We start from the raw sequence: 19,565 nt of genomic DNA on the forward strand, positions 1-19,565 counted from the left end.
CAGACTAAAGCTGCTGGATAGCTTTTTATGGATGACAACTTTGGAATAAGACACATAAATTCCACCTGAATTGTGTTTTCCATCATTAAGCTGTATTCAAAATCGTATTAATTCTGTATCTAACTCTTGGAACATAATTCAACAAACTATTGAAACACATTGAAGTGAAAAGCATGCTGTGTGAGAGACAGCAGAAAATTATTGCTGGCTCAAAAGAACTGAAGTGTGTGTGGAGTAGGGGAGACAGGGCAAGTTCTGAGAAACTGAGATGAGCACTGCTCCACATCCCACCCCCTTGGAAACTCCAGACTGCATTGACTGAATTTCAAAATAATCTTTCTGCATTTATACCAAAGTCCATTCAAGAAATTCCACTGAAATTGGGAATTTTTAAACTGCTTTAAACATAGTTGTTCCAGCAGATAAACCAAGAAATTTTGAAATTGGAAATCAAAGAACAGAACTCAGAACATCAATAATTCTAGCGCAGGATATTTAAGACAAAGTTTCCAAATCTACTCTGCTGGCAATCTAGTCTGCCTAGGATAATACTTTAATTGTTTCCAAATTCCCTCTCTGTAAGAGTGGATATTCTGAGATCTCTGAATGTAGGTGTCATCATCAGAACAATGGCCCTGAAAAGTGTCTGGAAAATCATCAAACAAGAAAACAGAAATATTAATAGAAACAATAATACTAAAAATAGAAATAATAATACTAAAAACCATTTCTTTTTCATCAAGTAGTGTTATAATCACATTTCCAGTGCTGAATTCCTGTATATTTAAAGAATTCTGTCATAGAAGGATGGGGCAAATTAAGAGGGACTCATTTATCTTTTTTCTTGCCCTCTGTTTATGATCTTATAAATATTTTTTTAAAAAAGAATAATATAGAAAAACATGGAAAAGGGCTCAGTACTACCTCTTTTATCTTGTCTGTAAATCAGCAAATTTAACAAGAAAAAGGGTTTTTTGTTTTGTTTTGTTTTGTTTTGTTTTGTTTTGTTTTGTTTTCTGGTAAAAACTAACTTTCATATGTATTCTATAAGCTTTCCCACCTACTTCCATGCCTGAAACTAATTAATTAATTAATTAATTAATTTTATTTCTCTTAAAGCATAGAAGTCAGGTGATTGAACCTCTGTTTTTCTGGCTTACTTTTCCACTCCCCTTTTTCTCAAATGTAGAAATTTATCAGTCTCAAATTTATCAGCCTACAGCCACAAAGTACAATTTCTGTTTTACTACAAAATCATTGTAGATTTATAATATTGATTGCAAGACTATTGATTGCAAATTTATAATCTAAATTATTCAGTTCCTCCAAATAAGACATATTCACTCATTATATAATAGTTGATATTTCTTTTCCAATTAATTTTTAAACAAACAGGCAAAAAAAACCAGCGTTATCACAGGCACATGGTTTGCTGAGGACAAATATAATCACTAAGGACATTCCTCTTGGACTGATTTCTGCTGACATGTCTGAAGTGTGAGGTATTTTGCAGGTTCATAGTAACCAGAAGGACAGCACTGAACAACAACAATCCATGAACAAATTAAGTGGCTTCCTTAAGGTTAAAGAAGACACACATGCACAAAAAATGTGATTCAATAAAGTAAAACAGGATTCACAGTGTCTTCTCTTTTTCTCTTGGGGACATTTACTGTTTCCTCAGTCTGTTAAGATAAGGACAGTTAAAAATAAAAGTTTTAAAAAATCTGAAGGCAACACAAAATAGTCTACATTATATTTATCTAGTTAGATAAAAATTTCATGCCTTTTGTTAGCTCTAATAGCAAAAAAATAACAAAAAAATGCAACAAAAAAACACCACAAAACCCAACCCACAACTTTCTTTCTATTCTAAAGATGAACATAGAAATCTTTCATGGCTTCTAAATAAAAGAGAGTGAAATGTGAAATATGAACTTGAATTTTTTACTGCTGTGTTTTTATCTATTTGACACTGGAAAAGAGCAGCACTACAGACAAACTCCTGAAACAAGACATGTTAGATGACTTATGAAAACAAACATCATTTTATTCAGTAATATTTTTCTATATCCAGCTGAGGAAATAAGAAAAGAGGTGTTTTTTTTTTTTTTTTTCTGGTTTGAGCAACATATATTAATCTAAATCTGTTTTCTGATATTGATCTGATGTGAAAACTCCAAGATGGACAGAATTTATCATTGTTCTTTAACCTCACTGGTAAAAAATATGTAAAAACTTGTTTCTGCTTTTAATTTGTCCAATTTAGTTGGAAGACACTGATGTCTTGCACATTTTTCTATGCCAGATTAAAGTATTTTTGAGTACATGTTATTTTCTCCATTTAAAATGCTGCAATTCTGTGATAAAATTCATCAAAAAATAAAGAGTTCATTAAAGATCAAAGGTAATTGGTTACCATTCAATGTATATAGGTAATAAAAAAATGTGTGCATATGGTCTTTTCCTATGCCGATTAAAGGATGTCAAAGCTTTTCCCTCAGCTTTAGATGTATTTAGTCTTAACTTAATGCTTTTAACAGTCCTACCCTTTAGAGGGCTTAGATAAGGTAAAATTGTCCTGACATGCCTAGTGTTTGTTTTTTTTAAGGAAGAAGATGCTGCTTATTTTAATCTTTACTCAAGGATCACCAAGTCCAATTCATGCCCCTGCACAACCCCCTCCCCAAGAGTCACAGCCTGTGCTGAGAGCATTGTCCAAACACCTCCTGACCTCTGCTAGGCTCTGTGCTGTGGCCACTTCCCTGGGCACCCTGTTCTAGTGCCCAACAACCCTCTGGGTGAAGAACCTTTCCCTAATAACCAGCTAAACTTCCCTCAACACAGCTTCAGGCCATTCCCTCGAGTCCTGTCACTGTCACCACAGAGCAGAGATCAGTGCCTGCCCCTCCTCTTCCCCACAGGACCAATCCGTAGACTCCAGTGAGGTCTTTCCTCAGTCTCCTCTTTTGCTGAACAAACCAAGTAACCTCAGCCTCTCTTCATACAATTTCCCCTCAAGGCCCTTCACCATCTTCATCTTTCTTATATTGTGGTATCCAAAGCTGCACACAATATTCTATACTCTGCCCCAGCTCAGAGCAGAGCAGGACCATCCCCTCCCTTGCCCTGCTGGCCATGCTGTGCCTGATGCCCCCAGGACAGGGTTGTCCCTCCTGGCTGCCAGGGCACTGCTGGCTCATGTTCAACTTTCCACTGACCAGGACCCCCAGGTCCCTTTTTGTGGCACTGCTTTCCAGCATCTCATTCCCCAGTTTGAACCTACAGCCAGCATTCTCCCACCCCAGGTACAGAATCCAGCACTTTGCCCTGCTGATCTTCACACTGCTGGTGATTGCTCAGCCCTCTGATTTGTCCAGGTCTCTCTTCAAAGACTACTTGACTTTGAAGGAGTCAACAATTCCCTCCATATTTTTATCATATGCAGACTTGCTCAGTATACATTCCAGTCCTGCATCCAAATCCTTTATGAAGGTATTAAAGAGCTCAGGGCTGAGGATGGAGCCCTGTGGAGCCCCACTGGTGACAGGTCACCACTCCCATGTCACCCCATTCACTGTAACTCTCTGTGCCTGACCTGTGAACCAGCTGCTCACCCATCCCATAATGTGCTCATCCAGCTGTATGCTGGATAATTTTATAGCTAATTTTATGGATAATGTGTGGATAATTTTATCCAGAAGGATACTTGAGAGACAGTACCAAAACCCATAGTGAATTCCAGAAAGATTACTTTGATTGGTTTTCCATGATCACCTAGGTGGGTTACCTTGTCTTAAATGGAAATCAGATTTGACAAGCAGGATTTTGCTCTCATGAAGCCATGCTGGCTGTAACCCATGACTGTATTGTCTTTCAGGTGTTTTTCAATAACTCCCAGAATAATCTTCTCTGTAACTTTACCAGGGACTGAAGTGGGACTAAAGGCCTGTATTTTCTGGGGTCCTCCCTCTTGCCTTTGTTGAAAATCATGACAACCCTTCCTTGCCAGGTTCCAGTCAACTGGGGCCTCTCTGGATTCCCAAGACTGCTAAGAAATTAAGAGAGTTTTTGTGTGATATCAGCTGGCTCTGAGGATTCCTGGGTGAATCACATCAGGTCCTATAGATTTGTAAGGATCCAGCTGGAGCAGCAGATCTCACACAATTTCAGACTCAGCTGGGAATTAATAATTCTCACAGTCATGGTCCTCCAGCTCTGACCACTGAAACTCTCTGGGTCCATCAACTGTGTTGAAGACAGAGACAAAGAATGCATTAAACTCCTCTGCCTTTTCCATGTAATCACCTTTGAATTATTTAGTTATTGGTATTCCAAATTTGCATACATAAAATGTATTCATACTAAATATCCTTTTTAATGACCTTCTTTTTTTTCTTTTTTATTGATTCAAGTGAGTAACTGGTTTCTATAAATAATTTTTCTTTCATTCTTCCATGAACAATTACTAAAAACCCTTCACATTTTAGTATGGGGACTATGGGCAACAAAGATTTAAAAAAAAAAAAAAAAAAAAGATACTGAAAAAAAAGCCCAGAAGAAAAAGGAGGAATATCTTTGCTTGGCTTTATTCTACAAGGTTTATAAAAAAAAACCGATTTCACAGATTGCAGTCAGAAACAGTGATTATTGAACAAAGTCTTCCCTGAAGCACTCTGATTTTCCTTTACAGTGACACTTCTATCCCGACCTGAGCACTTTCATATTTGGAATATATACTGATATGTAACAATAACTGTACTGATATTCAGCTGATGAGAACCACAGAAAATCCTAATACTAAAGTAGCTTTCCATGGGGATTATTCAAGGGTATTTAAAAAAAAAAAAAAAAAAAAAAGGAAAAACGGAAAAAGAAAGAAAAGTAATATTTAAAATTATTTTGTCTATATCTAAAGGTTGTGCTTTCAACACAAGAATTGAATGGTTGTACTTCAGAGACTGACTGCCCAGAGAACTACAAGTTAAACAAAATCTAGAAATTTTCTCTTTGCATTTTTAGCCTGTGTTTTCATTACTTCTGTAGGACTACAGGGCACAGAGAGGCTCCATGGATTAGACTTTGTACATGGTGCTGTAAATATGAATCTCTTGTTTGGAATGAATTGTTATTACTTTTCAAAGTTTTAAATTTTTTTATAGAAGTTGGGATATCTTTTTTTTTAAATTCCATTAGCCTTTTCTTATCTAATTTTCCAGCTGAGAGTTTTAAATTGTTTTGCAGGTAGAAAACTTCAACAAGTTCCTATAGTTTTCTGTCTGTTTTTGGGTTTTGGTTAGTTTTGGTTTTTTTCCCCCTAGAACAAAATGATACAGAGTTAAGGTGTATAGGAATAACAGATGTGAATCTGTGGCACACATCATGGTCTGAAATGTACCCTGGAGTTGACTGGTACTGACCCTTTTTTCCCCCACAGTTACAAACCTTCCTCTAAACCAGCAACCATTTTCCTAAGAGACTTTAAGAAGTTCAGTTTGAAGTAAGAAAGATCCTCAGTTTGAAGCAAGTATAAAATTTCTCATGTTGTGAATGATTTCCACATTTCTCCATGAGATCCCTACTAGCCTGCTGCCCTGGGCATTTCCACTGGCTCATATTGCAGAGAGGTCACAGGGGCCAAGGGCAAAACGAGAGACTGCAAACACATGCAGCATCAGAACTTTCCAAACAGGAGTCAAGATGAAGCTGCTTGCTTTTTTGCCCTCTGTGATTCTGTTGTAGGTGACTCTTCAGGCTGTTGAAAACAGCTTTCTACATTACTGCTGCTCTCAACAGCCCAGTAAGAAACACCTCTATTGTATTGCTTTTGACTGACAATGTCCACTTGAAGTTAACCTCTGCCCCATGGTGATCCTGTTTCACTCAGAGTCAAAAAGGATAACAAATAGTAAAAATGTACTTAAGAATAACTGAGCCTGCATCAGAGACAAAGCAATATGATAAAGCTCTTCCCTGCAAGTTGTGATGTGACAGAATAGATTATCGGCTGATATTGGAGATGGAAGGTTTCTTTGAAACAAAAGTGCAGTGGGAGGAGAAATATTGAACCAATTTATTTAATGTAAATACTCATTTTTTTGTATCAGTGTTATAAGAATATCCATTGTCTATTGTTTCTGTCAGCTCTCATTACAAACTACATGATTTTCTCTTTTAAAAAAGAAAAGAGTCGTTGTGTATGCTTACAGCTGCTTTATTTGAGAAAAAAAATTCTTATAATTATTTTTATCTTTAAGGACTTTTCTAAAGGCAAATAATTTATGAAGAATTCAGTTAATGTTAGACTAAGGTATTCACAGCTGTGAATTTCACTGCCCTGAAAACTCACTCCAGGTTTTTCCCTCTCTGGAAGGACAAATTATGTCCTTAAGTATCTTAGCTAATGTCCTTTGTGGAGGATCTGGCTCATCTTTCCAGAGACTCATGGTTCATGCTACAAAACTGATCAAATTGTGCATAGATAAAAGATTTATAATGAAGCAATAAAAACTTCCTGCAAATGCAGAAATGGTTGCATAGGGCAGTCTTTTGTACATAAGAAACTTAGGACATTACATGTGGATTAAGAAAATCTATGGCAGTGGATCATACAAGAACTGAGCTGGTCATATAAGACTGTGGGCCACCTGCATCATGAGAACATTCAGAACAAGTCAGACCCAATCCTGCTAAAGCTCCTGTTATAGAATCAACAGAAAACTAATTTCCATCTGGATAGTTACTAATGGTCTTTTTACAGACATTCCCCAGGTGAGTGTTACATATTCAAGGGTCCAAAGAAATCAACTAAGCTTCCTTGCTTGCTTTCAAACAAACTGTCCATAGTGTGTGCAATTGTGCAACATGGACAGAAAAATCTGCCAACTCCATTTGAATGTCAGATAAGTTATAGGTGAGTTGCATGAGCATATTTTCATAATTATTCTAATGTTTACAAATAAATCTGCAGTCACCTGATTTTACCTTACTGTGGAGCTACATGGTTTTCTTGTTCTCTGCATTTTATCTATGTGGAATTATCATCCAGATGCTAAATTTTGTTCTTAGATGTTTCTACAATGCTTAATGCAATATAGTTTTAGCACATATTTCTTAAGTGCTGAAACAGCATCTAAGCATGCTCCACACAAATAAATGTTGGTTTAGGGTGAGATTCAGTAAAGCTGAACAAAAGACATCAAAGAGCATGAAATGAACAGTCATGGAACAGTTGCCTGTTTACTCAATTTCAAATACAACTCAAACATTCTTTACAATGACAACTATTGAAAAAAATGTGGAAAAATTTCTCATAAAATTGTCTGACTTCAGGAAAATAAAATCTAAATGAAATGGAATAGAAAATAAATCCTCAAGGATGTCATATTATTAATATCAGTCCCTAGACGCCTGAAAAAGAGTGAAATATTGCACCTACATTTTTTTAGTACAAGACAGCTGCCTTAACATGCATAGTTACCAAAGAAAGAATCTTGCAGATAATAGTGGGAGTTGTATCAGGTTTTTTCATCAAGTACAGAACAGTTCATGAAATATAACAATATTCATCATATTTAAAAAATAAATATGCTAGCAAAAAGACCCATAGGATTAATTTTCAAAGTTAAATAGAAAACTAATTTTACATATCTGTCAAGAAAACATTTGAATGAGAAGGAAAGCAAGATTGCTTTTGGATATAAAAAGTAACATCTGCCATTTTAGTCACAATAATCAAGATTTGCCTTCTAAGAGATTCTAAATAGCATGTACCTGTTAAGTTTTCAGAGTAATCCATCTGCCCTGTTATGTAAAAAATTATATAAATATTACAATTCAAAAAAGAATATTTTGTTAATGAAGACAAAACATAATTTTTTGTAATAAACATTTATGATAATTGAATCCTAGAATAATTAAACAAAATATTTAATTGAATTCCATATTTAAAATATTATTACATAAAATATTTTTTAAATTAATACAATTTTATCAGGAAAACATAACATGCTTTTATTATATCACATATACCAAAGTGCTGAAATAAACACAATGGTTTCAGTCAGTGGAATTTGAGATCTCAAAGCCTTAAGAGTGTCATAACTGTTCAATTCCTCTCCTGGATCATATTTCAGTCTTTAGAAATCTGACACTTTTCAAGTGCTGTCAGGTTCCAGAGTCAATAGCTGAAAACAATGTGATGGCAATTTAGTCAGTACTACCCCATGCATTCACTGTTTTGTTGAAGCCATTTTTATGTTTGATGGATCCTGCTGACTGTATCATAGGGGTCTTAGACTTACATTATAAATATTCTAGTTCATATGAAGTGTCAGATTCCTAAAGTTAAGAGTTGACAAAGTCTAACTTCAATGTTTTTTCTGATTTTCAGAAATTAAACTTTTGATAATTATTGTTTCTGTAAATCAGCCCAGTAAAATATTGAGGAAGTTGATGCACAAACTACGGATACCCTCATAAGGGAAGCTGGTTTGTTTGGGTGGCTGGTTTATTTTGGAGTGGGTGAGGACTGGGGAGCTTTAGAGAGTGAGATATGGCTTACCTGGCATCAAACACCTCTACTACACAGATGGTTCACAGAATTACAATGAAAAGATATCTCATAAACTTTTCTTATCCCAATACTGGACTCTTGTATGAAGAACTGTATGGTTCTTTTATCTTTGTCAGATGACAGCATATTAGTACTCCCATCTCCTCAGTATCTGAGCTATATTCCTTGCGTGTTTTTGGACAATGTGGGAGAGTGTTGAAGTCAGTCAAGCAGCTGCAGCACCAACACTAGGAGGATATTTTAAATTAATTCCTTACAGTCCCCTTTCTGCTCCTTTCCCTTAAGGAACAGGCATTTGAACAAATCTAAGTCATTTGCTATTGTTTAACATTTGGTTTAAGAGAAAGTAGGAAATAGCTTCATATCCTCTTCCAAATCAGTTAATTCATGATCAGACATCCCTTTTGGACATGCATGACTCTCCCCATACATTTTGTGTGCTTTCCTGTGAATTGACAAGAAGCTTTGACTAGTATATCTTATATAAAAAACTCTTATTTCTTGAATTATGGCTGCTCACTGGACAGGCCTTGACAACAGAGGGTTTGGCTAGCACAGTGTCACAGCCATTGACTAGTTACAGCTACATGAAGAGCTTGGTAAAGGCATTGAATGCCTTGAAGCTCCACAGAAGAAAGACTTCAAATGAGTTAGGGATCTGAGGTACGTCTGTAGAACACAATCCAATAAGGATGTTCACTCCTCCTCTCACCATAACTAAGACAATAGCTTCTATTCCTTTTAGTTCTATGGAATTATTTATTTTCTGTGCTCTTCATCCTTTATGTTTTCTGAGGCATCAATCCTGTTTCTAGACTTTGGCTGCTCCTTGGGTTTTAGCTTTAGCACTCTATTCAAAGAGCCATCAATATGCCAAAGGGTGATGCTCCTCACTCAGAGGGTACCCACAGCTGAACTTTCTCTTTCTAGGAGCTACTCATTCTCCTTCACAGCCCTTGCAACAGAAAACCCACTGTCTCTATCTCTGTACTGCTTGCAAACAGTTGTTTAAAGGCATTTTTTGCCTTTTAGTAGACTTCAATATACCTCCTTGCTGTCCTCTCCCTCCTGTTATATCCAAGAATATATATGAAGAAAAAAAAAAAGAAAACCATGTAGTTTTAAGTGAAAGTCAAGGATAGGAGGAACTTAAACTGACTGTAAAATTTTCAGAAAATATTTTCAAACAGTAAAAGACTGATTGTCTAAGAAGTTATTGTGACCCATGACTTGGATACAAGATTTGGTGATTTTGGTGTGGATGTGCAGGATGTGCAGAGAAAGAACTGGGAAATCTTTTATGATCAAAGCAACATTCAAAATCTGTATTCTTCTGCAAAAACAAAAAATGTTTTGATGAATCAATGTTTTGTAAAGAAAACAAACTGTTAGCATGTTCAGGATTAACCTAATAGCAAACCTTTTTACTTCTGTATCTGGAATAGACCAGTAGTAAGAGCACATCAGTTAGAAATTACAAAAATTTAAGGGGAATTTCCATAGATCTAATACAATATTTGACCATATCCTACAGTTTAATATACTAGAACTACATTTTCATGTAGCAATTTAGAGATAATTAACAAGGAGATATTTAAGCCATTAAGTGTATATATGCTATTTGGATATAAACTAATAAGTGATAATGTTTGCAGAATTATGGTATTAGGATTGACTTTCTCTTGTCCTAAAGAAGGTTAAATAATAGATAGGTCCCATGAAATGCTGATACACTACAATTCTTCTGATTGGTTTCTAACGATTATTTGTTAGATGGCCTAGAAGAGTGTATCCTTAATCATAAGTTTTATAAGATCTATATACAACGAAATGATTGCAGAAGAGCTATTGTAAAGTTCATATTTTTAAAAAATCATGATTTTTAACTTCCTCTTGTAATCCTCCCTTAAGCTATGTATCAAAAACAACTCTTAGTAATTGATCTTATTTGATAAGATAGGGTTAATAGAATCAAAAAGTGTGTCTGATCATAACCCTTGCAACTGGCCTTCATGATTATTTATGAAGTCTTTTCAACATAATAGCCATATATCAATCAGTATGATGGCATCTTATCTAGTCAGTTTTTAAATAATTACTACAGTAACCAAATAATTCTTATCTCTCTCTCTCTCTCTCTCTCTCTCTAGTATTTCTGAGCAGTTAATACAACCCACTGCTTAATTATGATATTTCTACCTGCAGATTTAGAACACATATTTTTTTACCAATCAACATTCATAACTATTTATGTCACATCAATTTTCATGTAGTGGGCTGTATAGAGGAGGCAATTGAAATTTTTCTCTGTGAACATATCAGCTGTAATTGTGAATATTTGTTGATTGACACACAAACTCTTGCTATAGTTTGGATCCTTGGCCACTGACTGGCTGAGCTGTTTCTTGTCAATTTATGCCTTCCATTTTATGTATTAATAATTTAATCTTGATGGAGAAATTGGAAACTCTCTTCATCTTCTTGACATACTGCTTGGCATGCAGACTAATAACAGGTTAATCATTGACCATTTGCATTTATGCTGTTTTCTGAGAGTATAAGTAGTATGCTCCTGGCACACATTCCTTTCACATGCTGCTCAGGAAAACATATACTCCTCCATGGTTCCTTCAAATAGTGGACAAATAGTGTCCTAGTGTAATATAAGCACCTGCCAATATGAAGTTGTGTATATCAAACTTTTGTCTGTCTTCTCCTTCCTTCCTTCCTCCAAAAAATCTAAACTTGCAAGCCGTTTTGGCTTGTTACTACATCTGTTTTCAGGTATGAAAATTTATCATGATCACTAACTCCTGTACCTCGTTTAATATTCATGCTCATAGGACAAGAAATATGCTTTTCAATTTGTGAAATAGGAGAAGCCTGAAAATACTTCTGCTAGCAAATTTTATTGTCATTCCTGTTTAATATCAAGATCAGTGACACTTGTGATTCTCAAGTTTTCCTTCTTCATTTTTTTTATGTTTAAAAAATTTTATTTAGAAATTACACTCTTGCTCCTCAAGCACCATGTGATTCAGGGAAATAAGAGACTGCAGAACCTCAGATACTCTCACATTTGGTTGTGTAGAGCAAGCTGAACTGCAGTTCACAGTGGCAGCATTCTCTGAATGGTGCTGGAAACACAAAGGAGATAATTTTCTCTAGTTCTAGGATTCAGGTAAAAGCAGAGCTATGGCTTTTCACACTTTCTGACAGGGTGGTGGGTTTTTTTAATAATAAAATACCTTCTATGACCACAGTTCATCATTTATTCAGTATGTGAAATACATTATAATGGTGGCAATGTAGAAGGGCTAATAAATGGCTAGTCCTTCCACAGCTATAAAGCAACATAAAAATAATGATGGAACATTTATATTTCTTGATATGATGCAGCATGTGAAGAATACTACCATCAAAAATTAATTTTATTTGGAAAAAGTTACCAAAGGCAAGTACATCATCAATAACTATTGTATTTTAATCTATATATTAAAAAAAAAAAAGGTAGACAATTAATTTGCCCTAAATGAATTTACTGTATAACCTTGAATGCAAAAAAAATTCACTATACATGCAAAGATTTAAGAGAGACACTGTCAAATTGATGAAAGTCTGTCAATAAATAAGACAAAATTGCTTAATCTGTCATTGAAGAACTCTGAATTCTTTAAAGTTGGATTAAAGTTTTCTAACAATGTAACCTTTCAGTGTTTACAGATGCTAAATTGCATATTTTGCATTGCATTTTGCATATTTGGAATATCAGGCAGGATAATCTGGTAACATTTTGTTTCTCAGGCACAGTACAGGCAACATTTCCAAGCTGAAAACAGATTTCAGGTTTTTACATATTTTAAGATTATGATGTAATTTTTTTCTATAAATATATGTAATAAATGACCAAAACTTATTTACTGCAGATTAACAATTAACATGCTTGCTATTTGAGATAAGACATGCCATGTATCTCTGCTGATTCAGACAGTCAATAATCAGATGAGGGAAGACAGCCCCTCCTTCTTGGGATGGGCTGACCATGGATACTGCTAAATAACAATTTTTACAGGTTGGTTTTTACATCAGTGTTTTCCATCTATAATCCCTTAGCTATTGGCTGTCCTCTATCAATTGTTCTACTTCTTTTTTTTTACCCTTGTGATCATTTATGACTCTTTCCTGAGCACTTTCTCACAGCTTCTTTTCACAATTTATCCAATTTCTCAGAAGTTTGATCCAAGCATGTACACAGAAGAGAAGGAGACATTGGATCTCAGACCTCTCAGAAAAGATTTACCTCTTACTCTATTTACGTAGATTTAATATCTTTCATGAGCACAGTCTAATATAACAGTGGTCAATATGGAAAGTAGAAACATCAGAAGAATTCTATTCTATACATTTTTCAGGCAATCTTGCAGTCTTTATTCCAAGGTTAACTTATCAAGCTGAAAAGCCATTTACATTACTAAAACAATATCTCAAAGGCAGTGGATATCTCTTAATTGTCGTTGTTTAGTTTTGTACCTGGCAAAAGGAAATGGATTGACATACAATAATAGCTAAAGAATAGTAGCTAAAAAGGTTGTGGAATAGCTTAGCAGTGGAACATGCTAGATTTTTTTTCCCAATGTTAAAAGTTTATTTGCAGAGCCAAAAATTATTTAAGAGGAGGAAAAGAGATATAAATTGTCCAATAGCTAATGTTGGTGGGGTGGGGAGAATAAAAATTGTTCTCAACTCTGCCTTAGTTCAGAGGTTTGGTTTCATGGTTAACAGCTTTAAACACATGCTGCACTCAAATTTCTCACACACATAGGAAGTGATCTAGCTGTATAAATTCAAGAATAAAGGGTCTGGGATTTTAGGTTAATTACTGTTGTGGGAAAAAGTGAAAATGAAGGAAACATTCAGAGGTTTGCATAGACTGCTGTTATTGTAACCTGTTAAAAATCACTAAGGTATTCCATTTTTCCAATTTGTCTTCATTTACCATAAACTGTATTTCCAATTTTGTTTACTGAAGGGAAATTTTCTTTCAATTTAGAGTATGGTACATCCCTTTGCCATGCTCTTGGTTACAGTGGCTAACAGTAAATAATATTTCTTGCTGGCTGATTGGAATAACAGTTTACTTACTAGCTAGTTTAGGGTCATAAGACTTCTAAGTTAATCCAGGTTTAATGATATTAAATTAAAAAGTGAAATATATTAAAGTTTAATTTTTAGGAAAAATAAAGGAAAAATGAAGCCATTGTCATCTTAGAATATATCTGAATCTTCCTTACTATAAAAGTGTCAGAAACAACTGAAGCCTTTACAAATTTCATTTTCTGGGGTGAGGTGCAGTTTGGTTAGGCCAGGTGTCAGTGGTTTAAGCCCAGCCTGAACTAAGTATCACATAACCCATCACTCACTTCCTCACCAGTGGGGTGGGAGAGAAAACCAGAAGGGTAAATGTAGAAAATACAAGGATTGAGATAAAAGCAGTTTAACAGATAAAGCAAAAGCCACAAATGTAAGCAAAGCAAAACAAGGAATCCATTCAGCACTTTCCATGGGTAGGCAGGTGCTCAGCCATTTCCAGGAAAGCTGGGGTCCATCCTACATGGCAGTGACTTGAAAAGATGTGCACCATCACTCCAGGTTTTCCCCCTTCCTTCCTTCCTTCTTCTACCCCTGCTTTATACATTGAGCATGATGCACAGGGTGTAGGATACCCTTTAGGTAATTGGGGTCAGCTGTCCTGGCTGTGTCCCCTCCCAAACTCTTATATCCCCACAACCTCCTTGCTGACAGGGTGGAACAAAAAGCAGAAAAGGCCTTGACTCTGTAAGAGCTGCTCAGGGATAACTAAAATATCAATCAAGGTTATCAATGCTGTTTTTAACACAAATAAAAAGCCCCCTACTAGCTACTGTAAAGAAAATTAATTACATCTCAGCTGAAACTAGCACACCAGGGAAACAGCTAATATCAGACCCAGCTTTAAAAGACTGAAATAATGATCAAAGAGTGTATTTCAGCAATTAAGGTTTTAGTGGAATACAAGCTACCATAGGACATGAAAGCATTTTAGCAAAAAAACAAAAGCCAGATAAAATATTTACAACATACATATATTTATCTTAAAAAAAATGAAGACATTTCCATACAGTGAGCAGCAGGAAGAGAGATGAGCAACATAATAGAGGTTAAATACATAACCTGCACAGCTTCCATGCATTTTCTTGCTCATTAGGTTACGTTAAGAATTATTTTATAAAAGGAAATAAGTTTAATTCTTATGAAATATACTAAAAAGCACACTCTTACAGCTAAGCAAGAAAGAAGAAACAAAATCATGAAATTCCTTAATGTGGGATTTGAAATAAATTAGGAATAAAAGGAAAAAAAATAAAAGAAAAAACAAATTTAACTAAAAACCCCATCTAAGCAGTTTCCCATTCATTACAGATGCATTATTTTAATCTGAGGCCTTTTATTTCAGAAAAGCAAAGGCTAGTTAAGCCTGTTTGCTTTTCTTGCCCATTATTATAATTTCATGTAGACCATCTCTGACAATAGATGTTGTTTCTCATTTTGCACAAGAGGAAATGTAAACAGAAATAAAAACAGCTCCTATCATATCCTTAAATTTATAATTTTCAGCCTTTCTTTTTCCAAGTGGGGATGAACTCTGTTTTCTACATTCTCTTTCCATAATGAAAGCTATCTATTAAACTTCCAAACTTAAAGTGAAACATATTCAACTTTAGATATTTTTTTCCAATCGTGCTGATAGTACCTCACTATAATGTTAATCTGATCCTTTGGAAAGTTTTCTCCTCAATAAACTTCTAACACTTCTTAAAAAAACCCAAAAACCAAAAGAATGTCTGGTTTCATTTCTGATTTTGTTTTTTAGGTTTTTTAATTGGGTCTTTTACCAGATAGCAAATTCTATGTACTATACATCATGAACCCAGAGGAATTAGAAATTTAATGTTCTACATTATACTATACTCTTTCCATGAAAAACCAGCTGGCAGCTACTTTGTACCTGCTTTCTGCATTGACAGAAAAGAGATGGAAAATATGTAATAGGAAATGCAGCATCAGAGAATTGTAGATCTCAGAGTGACCTTTTAAATGCCTGACTCTCTTAGAATTGATCTAAAATCCAGCTATGATAAATAACTGAATTTGTTTACCAGTTTCTTCTTTTTTAAAAAAATAAACACATACTTTACCACGGTTTGATTTTTTAAGGCTTGGTTTGCATTTGGAATTCCCCCAGAGTAGCTGTGTAGCATATAAGAAATGGCAGCCTATCATTTGAAAGAAGCTTGATGCTGCTCTGAGGTAGCCAATAGTCAGAAATACCCTCTGATCCCTACCAGGCTATAGTACAAATTCCTACCAAAGTGCCAGTCCATGCTCCCCTTAACAGCCATTTCCAACAGATGCTGAATCCCAGTTTAAGTGGATGAAGATAAGAAGCAGCACACTAATGTTCCCATGTATTAAAAATAAATAAATAATAAATAAATAAATAAATAAATAAATAAATAAATAAATAATATTTCAATATTTAATTTTTTGTTCAATAGAAAGTTTTTTTTTTTTTTGTTTTTGTTTTTGTTTTTGTTTTTGTTTTTGTTTTTGTTTTTGTTTTTGTTTTTGTTTTTTTTTAACAGAAAACAGTTGTTTAAATTATACTGTTGTAAAATCTGGAGTTTAAAATAAGCAACAAACCCCCCAGCATTACAAAAGCAAAAAAGATTAAGTTGTTATTGAAAGATAGTAAAGAATTGCTGAATGAAAACTGTAAAGCTGGCTGAGTAATCCTGGAATACAGAACTTTTAAAATAGTGGGAATTGTGAATGCTTGCTTTCTGTGGCTATTTGTAGAGCATGAACTTTGTGAGTGACATCTTGACACCTTTCAAATCAGTGGTAAAAATCCAGTTGATTTCAACTAGTTTGGAATTTCAACTACAGCAAGAAGGAGGAATTAGAGGAGAAGAGGCATAAAAAGAAGAAATTTAGTTGTAAGGGAAAAAGGGAATATTACTCTGGCTATTCAAAAATTGAGTATTTATATACTGAAGCCAACATATGGAAGGATATACATACACATTCATATACTAGTCAAAATACAGGTCTATGGATTAATAAAACCCACAAGGAAACAATGGAAGCTCAGCTGGTATCTGGGATGCAATGGGTTTCCTTTAGAGTAGGAGAATCCAGTTGTGCTGTTACAGAGCTACATAACTTAATTGTTTCTCATAATATGTTATAAATGCTGAGCTCTAGAGTGTTCTTTTAAGATGCAATATAGATTTCCAGTATAGTGAACTTAGTAGATAACAGAGATTTCACTTTCTTCTCTGAGGCAAATGTTTAAAGACAAAATTTGACTGTGGTGTTACTGCAGTGAACAAGCTAATATTTACTGAAAGAGGTGTTTTAATTGGGGTTCCTTGATGCCTCTGAACAAAACCACTTGCTGAAATCTATAGTTTCATTTAGCAAGATTTACTCTACAGGAAGGACTTCTACACTATTAAAATAGAACATGAAGAAAACAGATTCTGGGTAATTGATACATTATCCAGCTTGAAATATATGACAGCTCTAATTAAAATCCAGATTTTTTTTTTTTTTTTTTTTTTGCATCCAGAAAAATGTCTATTACTTTTTACCAAGATCAGCCACATTCTTATATATTTTAACACGTCTCATATCTCTGCCATTTGATTTTCTTACAAGTACTCATAACAAGGAATAATCCTGTCTAGAATATTTACTTTAATTGATTGTATTTCAATCTTCTGCAGATAGGAGATAGGATAGGTTATCTTCTGCAGATGTTTCTATTTGTGAAAATCTTCTAATTGTCTTCTATAAAGGAAATAACTCTTAAGAGTATATACTCTGTTTCATTGATTTTTTTGCCTGTTGGGAAGTCAATGACAGGCCTTGGACATATCACAATGCTCAGAGCAGGTGTGATGGTGGTATCATCATCAGAAAGCTTCTATCACAAGAAAGGGCAGTACTTGAACTTTGTGGTAACATTAAACTCTGTAAGGACCTTTGGAACTCATTAAAGTCAGGCTCTCTTACTTTAATAAAACATTCTTCTAGAATTCTCCTAACAGAATATTTGTCTCAGCAGAAAAAAATAATTAAAAATACCAAAACAAAGGTAACAATTTGGAAGTTAGCTCAACAAGACATACTTTAACATGGTGACAATAGTTTCAACGAAGATATATGTCTTCCACAAATGATTCTGTTAGCAAAAATTAAAAAAAAAAAAAATAAAAAAAAAATCAATAGAACTTTCAGATAACAAATAAGCCTTGTTTAGGTTTTACTGCATGTGGTATCTCATCTGGAGCTATTAACTCCTTGTGTTCCCAAGAAAACTATTTTTGTTTATTTCTAAAGCTCCAGAGCAGAATGTCTGAGTCAATACCAGTAAGTATCTTCAAAAATGGAAAGAAGAACACTGAATAAAGACCCTGACCTGCTGGCAATGCACTGCCTAAAGCAGCATGGGATACCATTTGCCTTCTTTGCAGCAAGGGCACATTCTGGCTCCTGTTAAACCTGGTTCCCACCAGGACCCCCAGTTCCTTTCTGCAAAGCTGCTTTCCAGCTGGTTGTTCCATAGCATAGCATAGAACATCCACTGCTCCCTCCCAGTCTGCAATCACTTTATTGTCCAAGTTTAATGAGTTGGTCGAGAATGACTTCTCCTTGGTCAAGGGGAATGTTGAATTCTCACTACTACTAACAAAATGTGTTCAGTTCCATGCACCCTGCTAAAAGCAACCCATGGACACATTGGACAGCAGAGACATGGAGCTACTGGAGGACCCAAAAAAAAGCCATTAGGATGATTAATGGACTGGCACACTTTTCATGTGGTGAGATGCTGAGAAACCTGTGTGCTCATCCTGCAGAACAGAAGGCAGAGAGGAACCTTCCCAATGTGTATAAAAGTTTGAAAGGAAGGTTCAAGGAAGATAGGTTCTGTCCACGGACAAGATAAGAGGTAATAGACACAAACTGAAGCACCAGAGGCTCTGTCTGAGCAGAAGGAATCACTTTAATATGTGACTGAGCACTGGCACAGCTTCCCCTGGGAGGTTAAGGAGGCTCCATCCCTAGAGATATTCAAAGTCTGTTTTGGATATGGTCCTAAACAACTGGCTCTGGACTTGGTAAGGTGCACCAGATGACCCTCAGGGCTGCCCTCCAGCTTCAACCAGTCTGTGATTCTGTGGCAGATGGAATCAATTTATCATGTGTTCTTTTCATCTGCCATATCTTGATATTCTACACATGTATTCTAAAACATAGTTTGCCAAAGATACTAATGGATCACATTGCTATCTGTATAGAAAGAGACATATCTAATTATTTCTGTATGAAAAGTCTTCTAAAGTGAACTACTATTCTGTATTTAAGCTTTTGCTTTCATAAATTTGCTGGGTTTCCAAGTACTAAGTAAATGAACTAAGAAGTGAACTAGCCAATAGTAGCCTGTAAGTAATATAACACTGGAAATATAAAGTAACTTTTTAGTTGGATGTACACTTCAGAGAGGTGACACTTTTTTTTTTGGTCTAAATTAATCACACTTAGTTGATAAAACTAGTCTTACAGAACTTTTAGAATTTAAACATCTCCAAACATTTTGAATGATATTTTGTTTCAGCCCATGTAAAGCACAAAGCCTGCTGGTGTCTAGCTCACAACTTTTGGTGGTTGGGAAGTAAGCATGCAGACTATGTAGCTCATTAGAGCACTACATCTGTATAATAGGGATTTATTTTCCCAGTCTGTCAGCCAGTGCCTTGTCTGTCATTGTCTGTCAAGCCAGACTTTTGTGAATTGTGATCTGCAGTAAAATATTTGAAAGGCATATGAAGGGCTTGAGTTTTATAGGTGTGGCAGTCCATTAACAGTGGTCTTTTCATTTGCTTAA

The sequence above is a fragment of the Oenanthe melanoleuca genome, chromosome 4, assembly GCF_029582105.1.
Source record: "Oenanthe melanoleuca isolate GR-GAL-2019-014 chromosome 4, OMel1.0, whole genome shotgun sequence".
In the NCBI taxonomy this organism is placed as follows: Eukaryota; Metazoa; Chordata; class Aves; order Passeriformes; family Muscicapidae; genus Oenanthe; species Oenanthe melanoleuca.